A 21,377-nucleotide genomic window follows, 5' to 3' on the forward strand; every position below is an offset into this window, starting at 1 on the left:
GGGTAGGATATACCTTTAGCTGTCATTCCAGAATGAGGCTTCTGTTAAACTCCCATTTCAAATATGACTGAATCTGCTCAGTATGCTGTTGATTGCTTCCGGCCAGAACAATTGCCAAGTTAAAATATATGAAAATATTCACAACTTGTACTCTGGCCTTCAGAGGGGAGAAGAAAGGTACATCAAACGGATTACAGAATAACACAGTATTGATCCAAGAGACTACCCACACGGCCAGGAAAATGCGCTCAGGGCAAAACCACCCATTATGCAGAGAAACCTACATCTGTCAACCTGAATTGTGGAGTGGGAGGCAGAGTGAAGATTTGTTGGGGAGAACTGTTGGATGGGAGCGGGGAATGGCAGTGTCAAATCCTTTCTGCACCTTCCAACTCTCCCCCACAGATGGCTCCCCCAGTTATTTCTCCATGGAGCCAGCCTTTGAGATAGGAATGGGCAAATCCGGCCATTCTGGATTTTCCCAGGTTCTCATTTTTCCAGCCAGTCCTCCACATTTCCATATCAGTTTGTGGTTGCTTTTTTGGGGGGGGAAGATCCTTATGATTTTTTTGGGAAAATCCTTAATAAAATAGGCATTTTAGTACAAATTTCTCCTGAAACACACAGCTAATGTACACATTTTTGTATACAGTCTTCCCCATTAGGATTCAATTTTGTGCGAGCAAGCGCCTAGTCTCTATTTCATCGGAACTGAGAAAAGATGGCGCTTGCCACCCGAGAAGGACTTTTGGATGGATCCAGCATAAATACCAGCGTATGAGGATATACTACAAACAAAGGACTTACCAGCTGCAAAAAAAAGGGGGGAGGGTGGAGAGTCATATAAAGTTCACACAGAAGCATATTGCTTATTTCAGCTTGCCTGTGGAAGCAACTCAGAGGCTACTAAAGAAAAGGATAATAACAAGAACATTTAAAGATGGGACTAGTGGACACTTAAAGCAGTACAAATATGAGATGATTGGACCCCACTGAACTCGAAGCATGGGAACCCCCAACAAAAAAATTATAATTTGGCAAAATATTTGGACTTTATGATATGTATTTGCATAATTTATGTGATTTGATTGGATGGTTAAAATGGAAAACTTAGTAAAAATTATTATTTTTTTAAAAAAGGATTCAATTTTGTGCATTTTCAAATGCTTCTTTTTTATAACCCTGGTACATGCATTCACTTACACATTGCTTGGCTGGAGAACTGCACTGAACAAATTTTGAAGAATGGCTGTGTTTGTGTGCTGTTTCAGAAAGCACAAATTAGCTAGGTTCACCTTGCTGGTGGAACGTTTGCATGTGCCTCCTCTGATGTTGCCAATGGCTCGGGAGCATTTTCTCCACTGATCTAACCCATTCCTTTCCATCTTCACTAGCTATACTTCCAATTCATCAACCCCTCCCCCTCCCTGGATAGGTAAAGGGCTATTCTGCACCAAGTTCCCCAAAAGCCTTTCCTCAAGAAGCTAGGGCCAACCCTCTTTCATAGTTTTCAAAACTGACAAAAATGTACCGTAGAATTCCAACATAGCTTAATAACACTTAAGGTGTGCTTAAGGTGGCTTTGAGGGAAAACCAAAAGCAGTTGAACCATCTCACCCAACACCTTGCCAGGCCTGCTTGGAGATTCAGAAGGCATCAGATCCTTCAGATCCAGGTCTGCCTCAGGCCACCTTCCAAGCCACCCATAGCATGACCCCTTAGTACTTCTGTCGACACCAGAGCTCTGACATTAGTAGGACAAGGATGCAGGTGCTTCTATGGAAAAGAGGCATCTGACACCAGACCTCTCTTGCTTTGATGTCTTTGAAGAAGGAGATTCATTGTTTCTTATGACCCTGGGATGCCCGCCTGAGGACATCAGCATTGCAGAACGAGAAATGCTTTAAAACACAACTGCAAAATGCAAACAATAAAATACCTTACAATGCCGTATCTCTTTTGCCACCTCCAATAATTAAAAAAAGAACATTTCCATTAACAAGCATCCTTCATTTCATCTCTACATCTTTTCTTTTTAATTCCCCCTTTCAGCGATATCTTGGATTTTTCCTAGCCAGCCAAAGACAGATGGAACACTTTGTCCTGTCTGGTATCTAGCCCACACAATTCTTCCAGCAGTAAACACATTAGCACTATCAATGAAGGCCAAATCAATTTCTGCAACATATTTCCAGAATTGTCTTTTCTACTATAGATGGGATAAGGAAACAGGTGCGCCGGGACCTTCTAAGTCCCTGCCCCCTTAGCAATCCATAAATTCTTCCTAGAGCAACTTCCTGCCTTGTGCTGGCCACCAAGAAAACTCTTTATCTTGTCTCCAGATTCTCCTGTGCTCTTGAGGTTCTCCTCAGTGTCATGATACTCAGGTCACTTCCAGGTGACCTGCTAATTGAGCATTTATCTTGATTTGTTGTGGGGAGGTTAGAAGACGTCAGCTATCTACTGAGCTTTCATCCTCCTTTGCTTGCGGGAAGGATATATTACATTGCGTCAAGCAAAGGTCACCCCATACTTCCCAAAGCATCTCCCCACAGCTTTCCATGAAGCATTAGGAGAAGAAGGTTTGTTGTGCAAGACCTCCAAATCAACTTCAATTGTGCTACCTGAATTTGCCAGTGCATGATTCACTCCTGCCTTAAAACAGTGACAGTCTGGAAGCAGCCTCTGTTTGTGTGTCTGCTTGCTCATTCCTGCTCCAGCTCTTCCAGTCACCCAGCTGGATCCTCCTGGGGAGGAAACCTACCGGTAATTCTATCACCCACTTCCTGTCCTTCCTCTAAAGAATAAGAGTAGCTAAGCCCAAAGGAATCCTTTAATAGCTTGCGATATATGTAAATAGGTCAAGCCATTGGATCTCACACTGTTTAAAATTCCATTATCAAGGCATCAGAATCGTCCCTACAGCTCACAGTCCTTCCAATATTAGACGAAACAGTACTGAGATTCTACATCATCCCACCCCCCCAAAAACGCTTGGGTTTTTTTGGCTCTAATTCAAGGCACCTTTCTTTCCCTTTACTATGACTTCAAATGAATTGAAAAACCTTTAAGAGGAGGAGAACCCATCACACAACTAATATGCAGTACGTAATGACAATGGTTTTGTCAGCGATTAAATTAAGCAGACTTCCCATTTGACCTCAGATGCTTCCAAGCATCTGAGAGGGAGAAAAGTCTCTCTCTTGGCTGGGAGTTAAAGACTCTTGTGGCTTTACTACTTAGATGTTTTGATATAATTTGGGGTCATTACAAGAGAGCCAACAGGCTATAATCAAAGGAGTGAGTTCTTTTGAGCTGCTTCCAAACAAGAGTCAATATTTTCAGCAACTTTAACATAGTAGTTCCACTCCATTCCATATATATATGATTTAAAAATTGAGTGTCTCTTGTTCAAAAGCCAACTTTGGCCGTCCACACCGAAAAACAGCAAAAGCTATTTCCAGCATTTCCATCTTTTTTACATTTTAGCAAATACAGTTTTATTATCAGGGTAACTGACTTTTGCCAAACACTTGGAAAATTTTGATACTGGGGAGGGGGCGCACCACAAAGGAAATTTTAAATGTGCAGCTTTCATAGAAATGTCTGGTCTGTCAAACATCATTTTTCTCACATTCACTGAAAAATAATAGGGATGCAAATGCAGATATGCCAAACGCAACAAAACCCCAGAGCTTTAAAAGAAATCATTGTGCTCTTCTCTTAACTGGCAGACAAATTAATTTTAGTGGGATGATTCTGAAAAGTTCATGCTCCGGCAACAATTGCTTATGACATTTTGAAGAAAGGGGGTTCTCATTCCAGAAATTATTTAAAGTTGTTCAAATTCTAGTGGCTGCTAATGTAAAGAAAGCAAACAGGATGGCCATAGATTTCAACAATAGAGGGCAGCAGTTTAAAAATTAGGGCTATCCTGTTGTAAAACACACACACACACACACACACACAAGTTGTATCTTCTGATGATTATTGGAGACTATTGGTGTCATGTAGAAGCACAGTGGGTATAAGGGCTATTAACTCACTTCCTATGAGATTGGGTGATACTATCCTAAGAAACTGCCTTATACCATGTCAGACTATTTGTCCATGTGGCTCAGTATTGTCTGTTTTGACTGCCAATGGCTCTCTAGAGTCTCAGAAAAAGGTTCTTTTTATAAATAAATGTAAAAGTCATTGGTATGTGTTGGTGCGGCTGTCCTACGAGTTACTTCCATGCAAGCACCATATTGTAGCATTGTGCAAAGGGAAACGAGCTACATGATTGATTGCTATGGGAACGGGAACAGTGATATTTAGATTTCTGATACTAAGGTTATTACATATATGCACATTATAACAACTAAATATGAACCATACATAAGGTATTTCTCATATAAGACATGTGTTGCCATTTTCTCTTATGCTGTCTTGTGAGGGGGAACATCTGTAACAAGAGGGGTTCTATATGTGTTCAACTCACACCCAGGACACACAGACAGGCTTTGCATCAGATTTTGTTACATCCCATAATCAGAACCTAATAAAGTAGGGCTGCCACAAGTCCAGATTTTCCCGGACATTACCAGGATTTCAAAGGTGGAATTGATGTCCGGGGGGATTTCTGAAAGGCGGCGCTTTGCCTTGGATCTTAAGCAAGTCAACTGAAAAATCGCGGGTTTTTTTGGTGTTTTTGTAAAAACAAAAAACAAAACCCAAACCCCCACGCTCAATAATTTTAGGGTTTACCCCAAAAAAGCTCATATTTTGGGGGTCTTCCTAAAAAAAGTTCAACAACTTTTGGGGTCTCCAGGTTTTTACTCTTTGAAATATGGCAACCATAAATGAAGTGATTCAGCTCAACCCATAATTTGTCCAGAACAGGTAGAGGCAGCCCCAGATCACCCACCCACCAGGGCTGTCAAAAGGACTGATGGACTGGCATCGAGGGGAGGGGGGAGTGGATATACAAGCAACCTGCATGCACCCCCACCTTCCAACGACATTTAATTAGGGGTTTAAGCCCCAATTAAACACTGTGCAATGCCCCTGAATTGGGTCAGGTCAGTCAGAGATGATCGTGGGTCAGTTTGGGGCTGCTCCAAAACACCTGATTCGGGTCCAAAATTGGATTGCAGGGCCCATGCATAGCCCTACATACTGCTTAAGTGACCAATTCAGGAGCTGATAAGGTGAGCGCTAGCCCGTGAAAGCTTACAGCAAAATAAGTTTTTAGGATGGCACATGACTCACTGCTGTTTTTGTGGCAAAAGGCCAACAGGGTTACTCCTTTAGAATCTGTAGCAATAAAAGATAACCCCTGGAGAACTTAGCCTTTCTAAATAAACCAATAGTATGGTAAAAGAAACTGCCGTGCTGAGCTCCACATGAAGTGTCCCTCATAGGCTACATGCTCTGAGAACACGGGGCACATGGTGTCCTTTTCCACAGCTGGCCATGCATGCGCATCATCCGATGATTCATAGCCAAAGTTTTCCACTGAATACACAGCAACTTTCTTCATTGCTAAAAGAACCCACTTAAATCTTTCATGCCATGAGATGCCTTTGGAATGTGCTGCAGTATTTAAAGTCCAAACCCACAGAATTCAATTTGGTAGCGAGGGCAATTTCTCTTTTTGCCATAGCCTGCCAGTTTATTACATTGCAACAGGATTATTTTAATGCAAAACACAGAAACTTGACTAAATAGTTCACCATCCAAGAAGTAAACGCGGCAGAAGATGCGGAGCAAATCAAATACAGTTGTTCCAGTGCTTTATTCCCAAATATTTTATAAGCCTTCAGCCTAACTCCAGCAGATGGAATGAGGACAAGTCAGGCTCTGAGCTGATTTTTGCAATAGGTAAAATACAGCCTTAAGACTACAAAACCTATGGCGCATATGAAAAACACAGCAGCGACAACAAACAAGGAGAATCTTTACTTTGCCGGGGGCTCTTTGTTAAATCTTGAGTTTCACTCCTCTGCCTCTCAGGAGCCAGCAGTGATGCTCGGTGTTCGGAAGGCAGGTGAGCAACACCAGCTTGTCCTATTGAATGCCACTGGCTTCTAAAACACATTTTGGACACCAATTAACTTCAAGCTGTTATTTAAAGTGTGTGACCCTTTACGTTTTAACTGTTGGCATTTGCTGCATCTGGAAATCAATGTCAAAATACCCTGACATATTCTGATATGAATTAGTGGATGTGGATAAAGCATTTGCCCTTTTGTTTTTTTTTTGTTTTTACTCCAGGAGAATACACAGGCAAAAAACTGAAATAGCTCTGACCAGGTAGGTTCTGTCTTTGGTTCTGTATAATGTTACTATGACCACCGTTATGCACATGCCTTACATCACAGCTTTCCAAACTGTGTGTCGCGATACACACAGTGTGCCAGCTGCAGTGTGTCACTCGATTGCTCCCCGCGCTCCTCCTGGGGATGGAAAGGGGCTAGTTTAACCTCTGGTTTGCTAATAATACTGAATTAGAGTGTCACAAAATGATGCATGTCCACAAAGTGAGTCACCAACCTGAAGTTTGGAAAGCTCTGCTTACATGCATAAGAGTCCTAGATTCACTTCCAGGTATGGAGTACTGAGATTTAAGGAAGGCCATGGGGTTTCAAATAAAACAACAACAACAACACATTGGAAGGCCATGGCTCATGGGCAGAGCGCATGCTTTGCATGCAAAAATCCTCAAGTTCAACTCCTGGAATGTGTAGACACAACTGGGAAAGACCCCTGTCTGGAATCCTGAGGAGCTGCTGCAAGTCAGTGTTGACAATACTGAATTTGGTGGACCAGTGGTCTGATTTGGTATATGGCAGCTCGCTATGCTCCTTTCTGTGGGTATTTGCAGGCAAAGAAGCTTGCTGTCCCTTGAGCTCTGTGACACAGTGGCACAGTGAGTGCTTCGGTTCTGTCACTGCTGCAGAAGGTCGCAAGTGGGATAATGAGATGGAACGAAGCTGCATGAAGACGGAACCCACTGTTTAAAGGCACAGTCTGAAAGTGAACCAAGAATGGATGTGGACAAACTATTTGCCTTTTTTTTTAACACCAGGATAATGCACAGTCTCCCCGCTTATTTAACTTATATGCAGAATTCATCATGCGAAAGGCTGGGCTGGATGAATCCCAAACTGGAATTAAGACTGCCGGAAGAAATATCATCAACCTCAGATATGCAGATAACACAACCTTGATGGCAAAAAGTGAGGAGGAATTAAAGAACTTTTTAATGACGGTGAAAGAGGAGAGCGCAAAATATGGCCTGAAGCTCAACATCAAAAAAACTAAGATCATGGCCACTGGTCCCATCACCTCCTGGCAAATAGAAGGGGAAGAAATGGAGGCAGTGAGAGATTTTACTTTCTTGGGCTCCATGATCACTGCAGATAGTGACAGCAGTCATGAAATTAAAAGACGCCTGCTTCTTGGGAGAAAAGTGATGACAAACCTAGACAGCATCTTAAAAAGCAGAGACATCACCTTGCCGACAAAGGTCTGTATAGTTAAAGCTATGGTTTTCCCAGTAGTGTTGAATGGAAGTGAGAGCTGGACCATAAAGAAAGCTGATCGCCAAAGAATTGATACTTTTGAATTATGGTGCTGGAGGAGACTCTTGAGAGTCCCGTGGACTGCAAGAAGATCAAACCTATCCATTCTTAAGGAAATCAGCCCTGAGTGCTCACTGGAAGGACAGGATCCTGAAACTGAGGCTCCAATACTTTGGCCACCTCATGAGAAGAAAAGACTCCCTGGAAAAGACCCTGATGTTGGGAAAGATTGAGGGCACAAGGAGAAGGGAACAACAGACGATGCGATGGTTGGACAGTGTTCTCGAAGCTACCAGCATGAGTTTGACTGAACTGCAGGAGAAGATAGGAGTGCCTGGCGTGCTCTGGTCCATGGGCTCATGAAGAGTCGGATATGATTAAACGACTGAACAACAACAATGCACAGTCAAAACCAAAACAAAAATACACTAGGATCTTTAGCTAGCAGCTTTCCTTCAGGCAACTGTTTCATTTATTAAAAGCCACTTGCATTTTTAAATTAGATTTGCATTATTTTCACAGTGGATTAACCTGACACTTTGTTTTAAAAAAGAATCTGTGGGTTTTTCCACTCTTCCTCCTTGCTAAATCCTTCTCACTTGTCCCAATTTTGAAATAATTTAAGAATCTTTTTCTTTAATCCCTTTCAGTAAATGAATTTTTGTTAATATTAATACCACTCAGCCTGTGGACATATTTGCTACAGCTACGCATATGGAGAATCTCTTTTGGAGATTATTGGATTAACATTTTTTGGAGATTACCCTAGAAAATCTGATGCATAGTTGCGTTGCAATTGTTGAAAAGCTTGGGATTTCTCAGCTTTGATTACTTTTGATTTGTCTGAGGGGCTTTTAAATAAAATAGTTGGGAGATTTCTTCCTGTTCAGATGTTCCTAATAGGATTACATTGTCTGTTCAGCACTAGGGCCTTGAAAATCGTCCACCAAGCTCTCCGTGGTATTTCACTCCTCCCCTCTGCCGTATCTCAATTAGATATCACACTGGTGTTATCAAGGACTACAGTAGGTTAACTTCTGATTATCATTCTATTCACCTTGAAATGTTCACTTCTCTTTTAATCCTTAGCACATTCCCAGAGGAAATAATAAATAATATCATGCCATATGGCAAATGGGATCAGCTGCAACTCCATGCAGCTTGTAGCTGAGGAGTACTGCCTCTTGTAACACAGCCATAGCTGGCATATAAAACCTGAATTTTCAGTAGAAGACAAAGAACTGGGCAAACCAGATCTCTGTACACAAAGTTAGGCAGAACTTTCTACTGTTCCTTCCCATTATGGCTCAGTCTATAACCTACTCTCCTCCAACTGAACCAACCCTCAGTCAACCTCCTCTCTAGGTGAGCAAACCTATGGACACCAATAAGAGAATAATTTCCCTTTTTGTCGGTGACATTTACAACTAATTCAGAATGTGGCAGCTAGACTGGTGACTGGGAGTGGCTGCCGGGACCATATAATACCGGCCTTAAGGATCTACGCAGGCTCCCGGTATGTTTCTGAGCACAATTCAAAGCGTCGGTGCTGACCTTCAACGCCCTAAACGGCCTTGGCCTTGTATACCCGAAGGAGCATCTCTCAACATTGTTCTGCCCAGATACTGAGGTCCAGCTCTGAGGTCCTTCTGTTGGTTCCCTCACTGCGAGAAATGAAGTTACAGGGAACCAGGAAGAGGGTCTTCTCAGCAGTGACGCGTTTCCTGCAGAACACCCTCCCAGCAGATTACAAAGAGATAAAAGAACTACACAGCTTTTAGAAGACATCTGAAGGCAGCCCTATATTGGGAAGTTTTTAATATTTGATGTTCTATTATGTTTCTATATGTGCTGGAAGCCGCCCAGAGTGGCTGGGGCAAGCCAGACAGATGGGTGGGGTATAAATAATATTTTTATTATTATTATTTACCCAAGATTCAGGACAGACCAAAGAAAGTACTTCTTCACATAGCTAAATCATGGAATTTACTCTCAGAAGAGGTAGTGATTGCCACCAATGGGAAGCTATCAATGGCTCCCAGCCACAATGGTTTTGTTCCGCCTCTGTAGGCCAGTTGCTGGGAATCAGAAGTGGAGAGAGTGCCATTGTGCTCAAGTCCTCCTTTTGTGCTTTCCTTAGGTATCTGGCTGTTCACTGTGAGAATAAAATTCTGGACTAGATGGGCCATTGGCCTAAGCCAGTAGGCTTTTCTTATGTTGACGCTTAGGATTGTGTTGTATAACAACCTGATTTAGTCCTCTTTTCTGTCACTCATACCGCAAACCCTTTTCACAACATAGTACCACCTCTCTCTCTCTTTTCGTTCAAATCCCCCAGTCTCAAATAAGTCCAAGCACATTTAACACACAACCTCTTTAACACACCCGTCTCTTGTTAACTGTTGGCCTCAGGCCTTGTTCTCACCATCCATGTTTTGGGCTTGGCACATGAAGGCTTCTCCCATAATTTGGGATCCTGCAAGATTAGGATTCTACAGCACAGAAGGAGCTTGCACACATATACTAGGTTTGCCTTTAAAGAGAGCCCTTTCCGATGCATGAGGGGCAGTACCAATGGGAATATGGAGGTGCATGGGGAAATACATAGAGGAAAAGACCTGAATAGCAATAGATAGATAGATAGGAGACACATTAACATACTAATCTCTTGAGGATGGGGTGTGGGTTATTGTCCCCCCCCCCAACATCAGAGAAATGTTACACTGTTTCCTCACAATTACATTTTTCAATGCAGCTTTCTGAATTACTCACCTAACTTCTCAAGACGTCCTGTTTTTTCTGCTTCTGTTTAAAAATCTGACATTCTTGCCATTGCATCGCCACACCCATCTTGTCAATAGTTCTTCATTCTCTGCCATACTTGACTGTGTCCACCCCACTTGACATCAAAGAGAATAGGGCTGCTTGATGCTGAACCTGTTTTTTTAAACAAAAAACAACAAACAAACCAAGAAAATTAGAGTTTATATCAGAAAAGCTCTTAATGACCTGTTTAGAGAGCAGACATTAAGATAATCCCAGCATGAATGAAGGAGAAAATAAAATCCAGTGGAACCTGCCTGTGAGGGGGTTGCCTTTTATATATATATAGATTTTTATTAATTTTTTCCATTACAAATAAATCCGTACAACCATGTTTACAAATTTCCAATTTTTGAGCTTCCACTGGCACCTCCATCAATCATCCATTTTTCCTATCTTCACGCATTTTCTATATATAATATTGCCCGTTAATAATATCCTTCCATCTCTGTTTCTTTTTTACAATATACCTTGTACTTGTTAGGATATTTCCGTTCCACCTTAAAAGGGAGCAGGCTTTGTGAGTCACAGAGTCTGCGTACTTCCTGTTCACAGGATGTTTATGTTTTCTATTGCTTTCGTTTCTCTCTTTGCCTGAACACGCAAGCAGGCCGTCATGTTTTTTCTTTGTTCTGACCAACGCTGAATAAACTTCTAAATAATGCTCTCCTGCTGTGCATCTTTCGCTGTGTGAATTCTGCTGATAGAGCGTGCATCAGCCCAGGAATGTGGCAAGTTATTTCTGGAGCTCGTGTCGCTAATTGCTGATACTGCGTGTCTATGGGAGATCGATGGACGTCCGGAGACGACGTGGAGTCATGATGGACTTTGTCTCCCTGGCAGTATCCCAACAACAGGTTATGGGCCCAGATTCACGGCACTTACAGGAGAGTAAGACTGCGACAGACTGCTGAGGTATGTGTGGGAAAAGCGAAACCAAATGAGGCTTTTCTGTTGCCGCGGCAGCCTCTTTGAACTCCAGCCGGCTAATTGGCCTGGGAGCCGAGCCAAGCAGGCTTCGTGATTTATGGGAGCCAAGATAAGGAGTCTCTGAAGTGAAAAAGACTCATGGCTCAAGTAAAGAGCTGGAATGGAGTTTTTCCAAGCCTCTGAAGCTGCTGAATGCCCAAAGTTAAACAGGCACAATTATGAGACCTGGGCAAAATGGTGTGAGAGTTTGTTGCGACAGTTTGGAGTGTGGCATACTGTGTGTGAAGCCCCTCCAGTTCCTCTGACAGATAGATGGAAGGCCCGAGATTCGAGGGCCATGGACGTAATAGTCTTATCCGTCTCTCTGGAGGAAATTAAAATGCTAGCTGGCAACACGACTGCACGTCAGATGTGGAATGCTTTGAAAGTAGCTCATCTGCCGGTCATCTCAGCCCAGAGTTTGACTGCATCGGAGGTCCTGGCTGTTTCCCAGAATGCGAGTGAATGCAGGGATGCTGAGGGCACCGGTTGCAAGCTGCAGGGGGAGCTGACTGTGATGTCATCCCAGGCAGCATTCCAGCCTCCAGGGGGAGCCAAGGAGTCGGCAGCTGAGAGCTCTGTTTCCCATGGGAGCCAAGGTCAACTTTGCAGAGGCCGGAAGGCCAGAAGTAAACAGAGACGGATGCCTGCAGATGGCCCAAAGCAGAAGGGGGGTGAAAGGCCCACGGCAGTGGAAAACAAGGCTTTGTTTGCTGGCACAGCTTCACCAAAGGCTAAAGGCAAGTTTGATGGCCAGGAGCAGGGGGGCAAGCAGCAAAAGCCCACGCCGGTGGAAAACAAGGTTTTGCTTGCCAGAAAAGCTGCTCCAAAGGCCAAGGCCAGGTTTATTATTGATTCTGGTGCCAGTCGCCATCTTACAAAAGACCAGCACCTGTTTATCTCATTCTGAATGCATTCTGTACTGATCTCTCGACTTCTTCCTTTTGTAATTCCAGCCATTGTGCTATCTCTGTTACCAGTTTCTCTCTGATATTTTCACCTTGTGTTTCAGGGACCGCTCTCAGCCTGAGATTCACCTCGAGAGGGGGTTGCCTTTAACTGATGGGCTGGTCAGCTGATTATCTTTTGGTGGAACGGGAGGAGCGGCTGAGAAGACAAGATGCTGTTTATTGGGTATTAGCTCAGCAGTGGTGCTAATGGTCAGCCACAGCTCACAGTCTGTTGAAGTTGTAATGGGGAATAAGCTTGCAGTTTTCCCTTACTGAACATGCCTGTGTGTTGGGCACTTGAGGCTAGCAGGCATCCTTCTGGAAGATTTAGGGCGGGGTAGCTTACTCCTCAAGATATTGCTGGACTACAATTCTCATTCTCCCTGACCATTGTCCAGGCTGGCTGAAGCTGATGGGAGTTGGAGTGCAATAACATCTGGATGACACCATGTTAGCCACTCATTAGTTAAGGGGAATGGAGATGGGGTAGGAAATTCTGCAGTGGGGCAATTTCTATAGGATTTCTATCAATGTCCAAACAGAAGAGAGTAATGAATGGCTTTTGCTCTGTGGCAAGCAGTATTGAAGGAGCATCTCTCTCCACCCCCATCATTCAGCCTGCACACTGGGATCCAGGACTGAGGGCCTTCTGGCGGTTCCCTCACTGAGAGAAGTGAAGCTACAGGGAATCAGGCAGAGGGCCTTCTTGGTTGTGGCACCCACCCTGTGGAATGCCCATCAGATGGTATATAATGAGTAAAAGTAAAGGTAAAAGTAAAGGACCCCTGACAGTTAAGTCCAGTCACAAATGACTCTGTGGTTGTGATGCTCATCTCGCTTTACTGGCCAAGGGAGCTGACGTTCTGCAGACAGTTTTTCCGCATCATGTGACCAACATGACAAGCTGCTTCTGGTGAAACCAGAGTAGCGCACGGAAACACCGTTTACCTTCCCGCCGGAGCGGTACCTATTTATCTATTTGCACTTTTTGGGCATGCTTTCGAACTGCTAGGTTGGCAGGAGCTGGGACCGAGCAATGGGAGCTCACTCCATCGTGGGGATTCAAACCGCTGACCTTCTGATCAGCAACCCCTAGGCTCAGTGGTTTAGACCACAGCGCCACCCGCGTCCCTATATAATGAGTAATTATATAACATTTAGGAAACATCTGAAGGCAGCCCTGTATAGGGAAGCTTTCTAAGGCTTAAATGTTTTACTATTTTTTATATATGCTGGAAGCTGCTCAGTGTGGCTGGGGCAACCCAGTCAGATGGACGGGGTACAAATAATAAATTATTGTTTTGAATTGCCTTAGCTCTGCATTTCTCAAAATTTGCCCTATCATCTTCCCCTTTGCCAAGTTAGAGAAAGCTAAGGGATGGGGACCTGCTTTCTGGAGAGTTAGCCACACTTTGGGATTGTCTCCCTTAAGACAGAATCAAGGAATTGTAGAGTTGGAAGGGGTGTCAAAGGCCATCCGCTCCAATCCCTGCAATGCAGGAATCACAGCTAAAGAATCATTGACAGACGGCCACCCAACCTCTGTTAAAAAACCTCCAATGGAGATGGTATCTCCATCCTGACATCAGTAGAAGGAGGGTGTATCAGAGGGGCCTTCTCTCATGCATAGACACATAGTAGTGGACACTACTGTTGAGTTGATTCCCAAGGAACTTGCCATCCCCTCTTGCGGCATGCTAGTTTGCTCCCTTGGCACATAGCTTGGGAAATGCCGGCCTAGACTGCCAAGCAGAATGCAGTAGTAAGCAAGCCACTCTCAGGCATGCGCAGAACAAATGAGCTCCAATATACAAACTTCAGGACCTGACATCTTAAACCTCTTTTTGGAATTTGTGCCTCGGGAAGAAAGCTCATCATTGCCTGCACCACCTCAAATGCTCCACAAAGCACACGCATACCCAGATTCCCAAATCAGCAAGCCACTGTTATCTGTAATGTTGCTTCTTACAGAGCACCGGGTTTAATCATGTCTTAATGCAATTTGCATTTGTGTGAGTCCGCTGTGCATTTCCTTGGAGCATGCCACATTCTATTAAAACGTCCGGCTTCTTGCAGGGAGAATATTAAATGAAAGCAGCTCGTAATTTGCCTGGAAATGCATGTACTACATGAAAAACACACACAATGTTATCTGTGATTAGTTTGCAGAAGCCATCTGTCATCTCTGCGCACACACGCACACACTGCCTTGCACTCAACCAAACCAAGGATGACAGAGGAACTGGGAAAGAAAAGTATATTTACTTTTGACAATGGAATCTACCAGCTTCCTTTTTTGCTATGGTTATCCAGCTTGGAGGAAAATGTGTTGGAGGGAAAGGATGTGGATTCTAATTTACAAGAGGAGAGGCATGCCTAGTCCAGACCAGCAGGCTTTTAACATCTTGAAGAAATGTGTGTGCAAAGTTCACGGCAGGCAGGTGCACATTGAGTCTATTTACAGCTGGAAGCAAGAACCAAGATGCTTGATGAGGTCGGGTATATCAGGGAATGTGTCTTTTCGGCATGCTTTCCTGAGAGAGCAAATCATTTGCCTGTAATGAGAATACTCATTTCGAAATGAAGCGCAGCAGGTGCAGAAAAATCTTTCCTATTTATGCCCCAAAATATGTAGGTTTAACGAACAAAGCCAAACAAAGAATAGTGGATACCAAACTTCAGAGTTTGGGGGCCAAAGAGGGGAAATGGGAAACAGGTTGGATGCATGTAGCTGCCACAAGCAGGACAAAGAGGAGGGTGAACAGCAATCAAGCTATGAGCAACAATGGTTTGCTGAGCTGGTATTGTCCTGGGATTCTCAAGTCTTACTGCAACAAACATAGTATAGTGGTTAGAGCATGGGTAGGGAACCTTTTTCTCTGAAGGCCAGGCAGAGAGGCTTAGAGGACTAGGTTTGAATCCCTGGGTTTGAAGTTCTGTAATCTGTACCACTGGGTCAGAGTGTCAGGCAAGAATCAGGAAGATCCAGGTTCAAATCCCCCCGGTCCACTGAGTGACCTTGGGCCAATCACTATTTGTCAGCCTAACTTTTCTGGTAGGATTGTTGGGAGGATTATGGGAGATGGAGTAGACGATGTATGTTGCTCTAAGCTTGCTGTGGGAAGGGCAATATAAAAACCTGGAGTAAATAAAGATATAACGCCTATATATTTTCCCATAAAACCGCCCCTCCCCCGCAATATTCAGAAATGCCAGAGAAAATGGCAGCGGAGGCCAAAGGGAAATGTGAAGAGCCTAACTGCCCCCAGAGTTTCAGGCAGGCGTCTTTCCCAGCCCACCTTGGGATGCCATGGTTTGAACCTGGGGCACAGCATGTGCCTTGCCACTGAACAGTGTTCTGTAGTCAGAAAGCTCACTGTTTTCCAACAGCCACATAACAATCCTTGCTTTGCCTACTAAAGTTTGTATTTTATTTCTGGAGCACAGCCTTTGGTGGTTCTTGCTAATAATCTATTGAAATTTCCAGTCTCAGAGATGAAAAGTTGGGGAGCCAACTATGGGCATTCTGCTGTTCTCATAAGGGATGTGCTTATGTAGCCAAAACACACCCTTCCCTTTTTTTGTGCTGGAGGATGAAAGGCAAGTTTCTTTGTTTTGCCTGGGAAGGGGAAGGGCTGCCACAGAGGGCTGGCTAACAGAAGTGGCATTCTCCATCTTAAGCCAGAACTGAATTCAAAGGTGCGGCTTGCAACAGGGGGTTCTATCCAACTAAATCTACTCAGACGAAACCCATTTAAATGAATAGGCCAAAGTAAGCTGTGCTCATCCATTTCAATGAGCCTACACTGAGTAGAACTAACATTGGCTGCGACCCAGAGTGAATCTGTATTTCAAAGCCGGCTGCAAATCTGCTCCCAAAAATAACTAAAATAACTGAATTATCTCATAATGGTGAAGTGGGGATCTTAGTATGTCTCATTAAGAAAGATATTCTAACTGGGATTTTAATATACCTGCTACCTCCTTGCTTGCTTGCTTTAACCATTAATTTCTAATGGCAGACGCTTGTCAAATTAACAGTATACTAAATCTACGGCCTTCCTCTCATCCATCACGGTAATAATATTCTTCAGATGACTCCTATGTGTTAGCAAAGCATGACCTTCTCTGCCTGAATCTATAGAAGTGACTCTTAATCAAACTCTTCATTCCCAGGTGTTCGCTGAAAGTGTCTACTTAAAAAAAAACCTATTTTCTTTCTACAGCTTCTGGGTGACTACCGGTTTTTTCGGCACAATGCTAGGCATGTCTACTCAGAAGTAAGCCTCATTCAGTAAGCTCAGCTGGATTTACTTCTATTTCAGGTAAGTGCGCATGGGATTGAGGCATTAGTCTGATGGTATTCTAACAAGAAAATATCCTACATTGTTGTCTGAGCTCTCGAAAGTTTATCTCCTTTTTATTGCTTTTTTATTAATTTATAAAGATTTCTTGGTTTACAAAAGTATGTGCAATGTCTCTTTTTTCAAGTTACATTTTCTGCAGGTCAATTTCATTTGTTGAGACGTTAGTGTTACATTAGGAAGAAAAGGGAAGAGGTGGAGGGGGCAATGGTGGGTGGGGATGGGGATGGGTGGCGATGTTTCTCTTTTACTTAATGTATGTTTAGGGTTTTGTGTTGTTTCTGCAGGTTCTCCATGCCAATCGCATTGTGTACCAAAAATGATGGCTATTTAGGGAATGATTACTCAATATTAAGATTTATGTATGCATGCACTTAAAACACTTCCTAGCTAAAAGATACCAAGGTGGGGTAAGAGAGGTGCAAATAAAACTTAAATATCAATGCCATATAAACAATACACAATATACTGGCCAGAACAGAGGGAGAGGTGATGATGGTGGTCCACTTTTCAGGCACTGCATATATGCAACTGAACACCTGAACAATACAGGTTGCTTTGGTCATGCTCATCCTGTGAAGGTAAGGATGACGTGAAGGTACCGTATTTTTTGCTCCATAAGACACACTTTTTTCCTCCTAAAAAGTAAGGGGAAATGTCTGTGCGTCTTATGGAGCAAATGCGTGGTCCCTGGAGCCGAATTGCCCAGGGGCAAAAAGCAGATAGTGAAGGGGGGAGGGAAAGACAGCGAACTTGCAAGGAGAGGAGACTGGAAGATTAAAGCAATGAGGAGAGAAATTAGAAAAAAGGAGGAGCAAAAAATTGCTCCAGCTAAGGAAAAGACACTAAGGCAAACAAGAGGGAAGGGGGTATTGAAACAAAGCCGCTGAGCAGCTGATCGGCAAGGGATCCGGAGGGAGATAAGGGACTCTAGAGATAAAGGAGGCTGCCTGGGAGGGGGAGGTAAAAGCACGTGGATCCTCAGGATTTTTGAATTGGGTCACCCCAAATTCTCCATCAGATTACATAGCATGTCCATGGCTACAGCCTGCACCAAAACACACACGCATCCACTGTTTCGTGGGGCCGCAATGTCACAAAAACATGGTTACAAAGCACGGGTCCACATGGATCCTCAGGATTTTTCCATTGAGGTACCCCAAACTCACCGCCAAATCACATATCATGTCTATGGCCACAGCATGAACCACAAAAATCATACATCCACTGTTTCGTTCAGAATATTTTTTTCTTGATTTCCTCTTCTAAAAACTAGGTGCGTCTTCTGGTCAGGTGCGTCTTATGGAGTGAAAAATACAGGGGATCAGCAGAGTCACATCTGAAAACTGATAATTTCTGTGGCGTGAAGGCGATTCTTAAGAGTAAAATAGTGATGTTTTGTACAGAACTCTGGGTATGCATTGCTCCCCTTGTTTCATTTTTCTTTTTCTGCAACAACTCAAAATTCAGCATATAAACTCATATTTTAAGAAGTTTAATGCAATAACAGCAAAACATTATGGGTCTGCCTAGATTACAATAAGAAATCACGGTCTTGAATATGTTTATTCAACTCTATTGTGGGTATTTCCAATTATTCTATTTAAATTATGGTGGGCTCCCCCCCCCATTTCTTTGTGTATTTCTTTCCTCTAGTCCCATGCCTCATTTTTTTATTTCATTTGCCTTTTCTACAACGTCAGCTTATTTCGTGCTCTCTATCCTTTGAAGCAGTATTTATCATCATTTCAAAGTGGGAGATATTGTGATTATAGAACAAACAAGTTTGCATAAATGAGTAAATGGATCAGATTGACTCTTTATTCTTTTGCATTACATAGTTCAGTAGCTACTGTTGCTTGTTCAACTTCTAAATAAATGTGTGTGCTTAAATAAACACAAGCCCATGGCAAACTTGATTTGACGTTCAGGGTGCATTTCTGTAATTCTCTGTGCCAAAATCCTATCCCCAATGCCTTTGTGGTCATCTCCCACAAAAGTGGGAACGGCTTGGGGACTTTTGTGGAGTCAGGATAAATTTCTTAATTTGTGGGGGTCATGGGGTCAAATACTTCATCTGACCTCCAGTAACCCCTCAAGATTTTGTTTGCTGGCTGAAAAGTACAGTTCTATTCCAGCAGAATTTTGACTGCTGAGTATAAACAGTGGAGGTTATTTTTCACCTGCAATCTTGGCTCTTGCTATTTTTAAAAAGGATGTTAAATGCCAAGGATTTTATGTAACACTATAGTTGTATTCTTTGTATTTCAGTGTGTTTTGATTTTATTTTGATTTTGGATTGTCACAAACTGCCCTGAGTGGTGCACGTTCATTAAGAGGGTGGGGGAGAAATAGACAGATAGATAGCAATGAATTAAAAATGAAGACAAGGAGGGTGAAGTAATTTGATGCATTTTTTCCTGAGATGGAAGCCCTGTGCAGATATTCTTAAAGTGGGTGCACTCACTGCATGGAGAGGGTGATTGGGATAACAATGCCAGCCCTCCTTCATTCTCTCTGCATGGATCAGTCATTGTGCATCAGAGGTTTCGTATGCAGGATTGGTGTCCTGCCAAAAGTCTGCAGACTATGGGTACAGCACCCAGAGCCTCCACACGTGCTGGTTCCATGCAAAAGGTCTGATCAATGTATGTGAATCAAGAGAGGGGCCAGTTAGCAAGAACCACATTGACTTCACAGGCCTGTCTTTTGTTATCCCAGTTTCTACACAGTTACAGTAGGTTAAAAGAGATTGTGGACACCCAAGTTTCAGCCATGAAGCTCCTTGATTGGTCTTAGAGAAATAAAGAATGCACTTCAGAAGGCTATTGTGAGAACAAAGTAGGACAACCTCATATGTGCTGCCTGGAGCTCCCCAAAGACAGAAAACAAATGAAAGTACACCAGCAAGGAAGTGATTGAATGGATGGTTGACCTTTGCGACTGTAACTGCTCAGCTTGTATTGAATTATGAAATCACAGAGCAAGGTCTTGCAAAGAATCAAAGCAACATTCAACAAATAATGAAGAAGTGCCTCCATCATCTTTAAAACAGATAGAATAATGTGTTGGAGAAAAGACAGGATCATTTGACCCTGCTGACTAGCCTTCCCAGACCTGGGACCTCCAGATCTTTTAGACAACAGCTCCAAAGAATCCCAACCAGTGATCTGGGATGGTGGGAGTTTTGGATTTAAAACATCTGGAAGGCACCAATTTGGAGAAGGCAGTTTTAAACCAAAGCAGGAGACAGGTTTTTGTTTTTTAAGGGTTTGGGATTTATTTTCTCACTTTTACTTGCAAGGCTCAACAGTGCTAAGGCATTAGTGATTTTTTCCAGTGAGAAGTCACAGAAATGTTCATTTGCATTCTTTGGGTATTTTTTCTAAAGCCTGGAAAAATGAAGGCAGCACAAATGAGTCAAAAGATCTGGGTGAGGAAATTACTACATTGAAAAATGCTGATGAAACCTAATATAATTTCAGGTGTAAAAACCCTCCTTCAAGTGCTCTCCTTCATTTCGGTAAAGCTTACTCAGGAGAACCTGCCAACAGATTGTGTCCTGTGTCATTATAGCACAGGGCTAGAAATGTAGTTTCCAATCATAAGGATGACTCCATGTTGGGCTGTAGAAGTTTAACACCTTTAAAACAACATCTGGAATCTAATTAGCAATTGCAGCAGAAATGGGGAAACATTAGTGTTGCCAGCTGCCTTTATTTTGCGGGACAGCTTGGATTTAAGAATCACACAGTTCCATAGGACAGAGTGGGTTAGAACTCAGAAGGCATCCCATATTTCAGAGACCATAGATCAACAGCAAGGGTGGGGAAACTGAGGCCTCAGGGCAAAATGCAGCCCTCCAAGTGTCTATCTTGCCCTTAGAATGCTCCCTAGCTCATACCAATTCTCCCCAGGCCACATCCTTGCTGCCTCTGTTTTTACCAAGCTGGGATGTATCCTTGAACTCTGAGGATGCTTTTTGACTTCTTGAATGGAGGATGGAGACGGGTGTGTGAGTGTCTAGAAACTAGCCTGCTGTACAAAGGTAAACGTTTACATTTGCTGTTAACAGCCATGTGCATCTCTGGCTCTGCACACCACTGACAAGCAGCTCTTGGATGCTTGTTTAGAAGGAGATGTAGCTCTTGGGTTGAAAGAGAGTGAAAGAGTACTGGGAGATAATTTATAATGAATTGAAAAAAGTGTTTAAGAGTACTTTTCCAAAAACAAAACAAAACAAAAAACAGAGTCCTTTTTGTTGGGGATAATTCAGATGGGAATTCCCAGGTGTCAAAAAAAGCTATTTATGTATGCCACTACTGCGGCCCGTGTTTTGTTAGTCCCAAAATGGAAAATGAGTGAGGTCCCAACTAAAGAAGAATGGCAACTTAAACTGATGGAATATGCACAGCTTGCAGACTTAACTTAGAGAATAAGAGAACAAGAAGTATATACGTTTAAAGAAGACTGGAAAATGTTTATTGACTATATGGTTGAAAATTGTGTACATTTGAAAACATTGGCAGCTTTACAATAAATTCAACAGTGTAAACAAGATTTGGTGGATGTAAAAATGCAATAAATGATTTAGTTTATGTAAAATACGCAGGGATCTATGGCATGAAAACTGAACCATGGAAAGAGAAGAAGAGAAGTCACTGATATTTTGAGGTTGTTTAAATGAATATTCTAAAATGTAA

At 42.9% G+C, this 21,377-nt stretch overlaps 1 protein-coding gene across 4 annotated transcripts in view; it reads right to left on the reverse strand.

Moving 5' to 3' along the window:
- The window catches only part of B3GALT1 (beta-1,3-galactosyltransferase 1), a 335,884-nt gene that overhangs the window by 167,068 nt on the left and 147,439 nt on the right, over nt 1-21,377 (reverse strand). For all 4 annotated transcript variants that reach the window (XM_083577462.1, XM_083577463.1, XM_083577464.1 and 1 more), the window contains exon 3: nt 10,341-10,505. The gene's annotated coding sequence lies outside the window, so the exon portion shown is untranslated. The remainder of the gene's footprint in view (nt 1-10,340; nt 10,506-21,377) is intronic.

Source organism: Podarcis filfolensis, assembly GCF_964270895.1.
Source record: "Podarcis filfolensis genome assembly, chromosome: 1".
Taxonomy (NCBI): Eukaryota; Metazoa; Chordata; class Lepidosauria; order Squamata; family Lacertidae; genus Podarcis; species Podarcis filfolensis.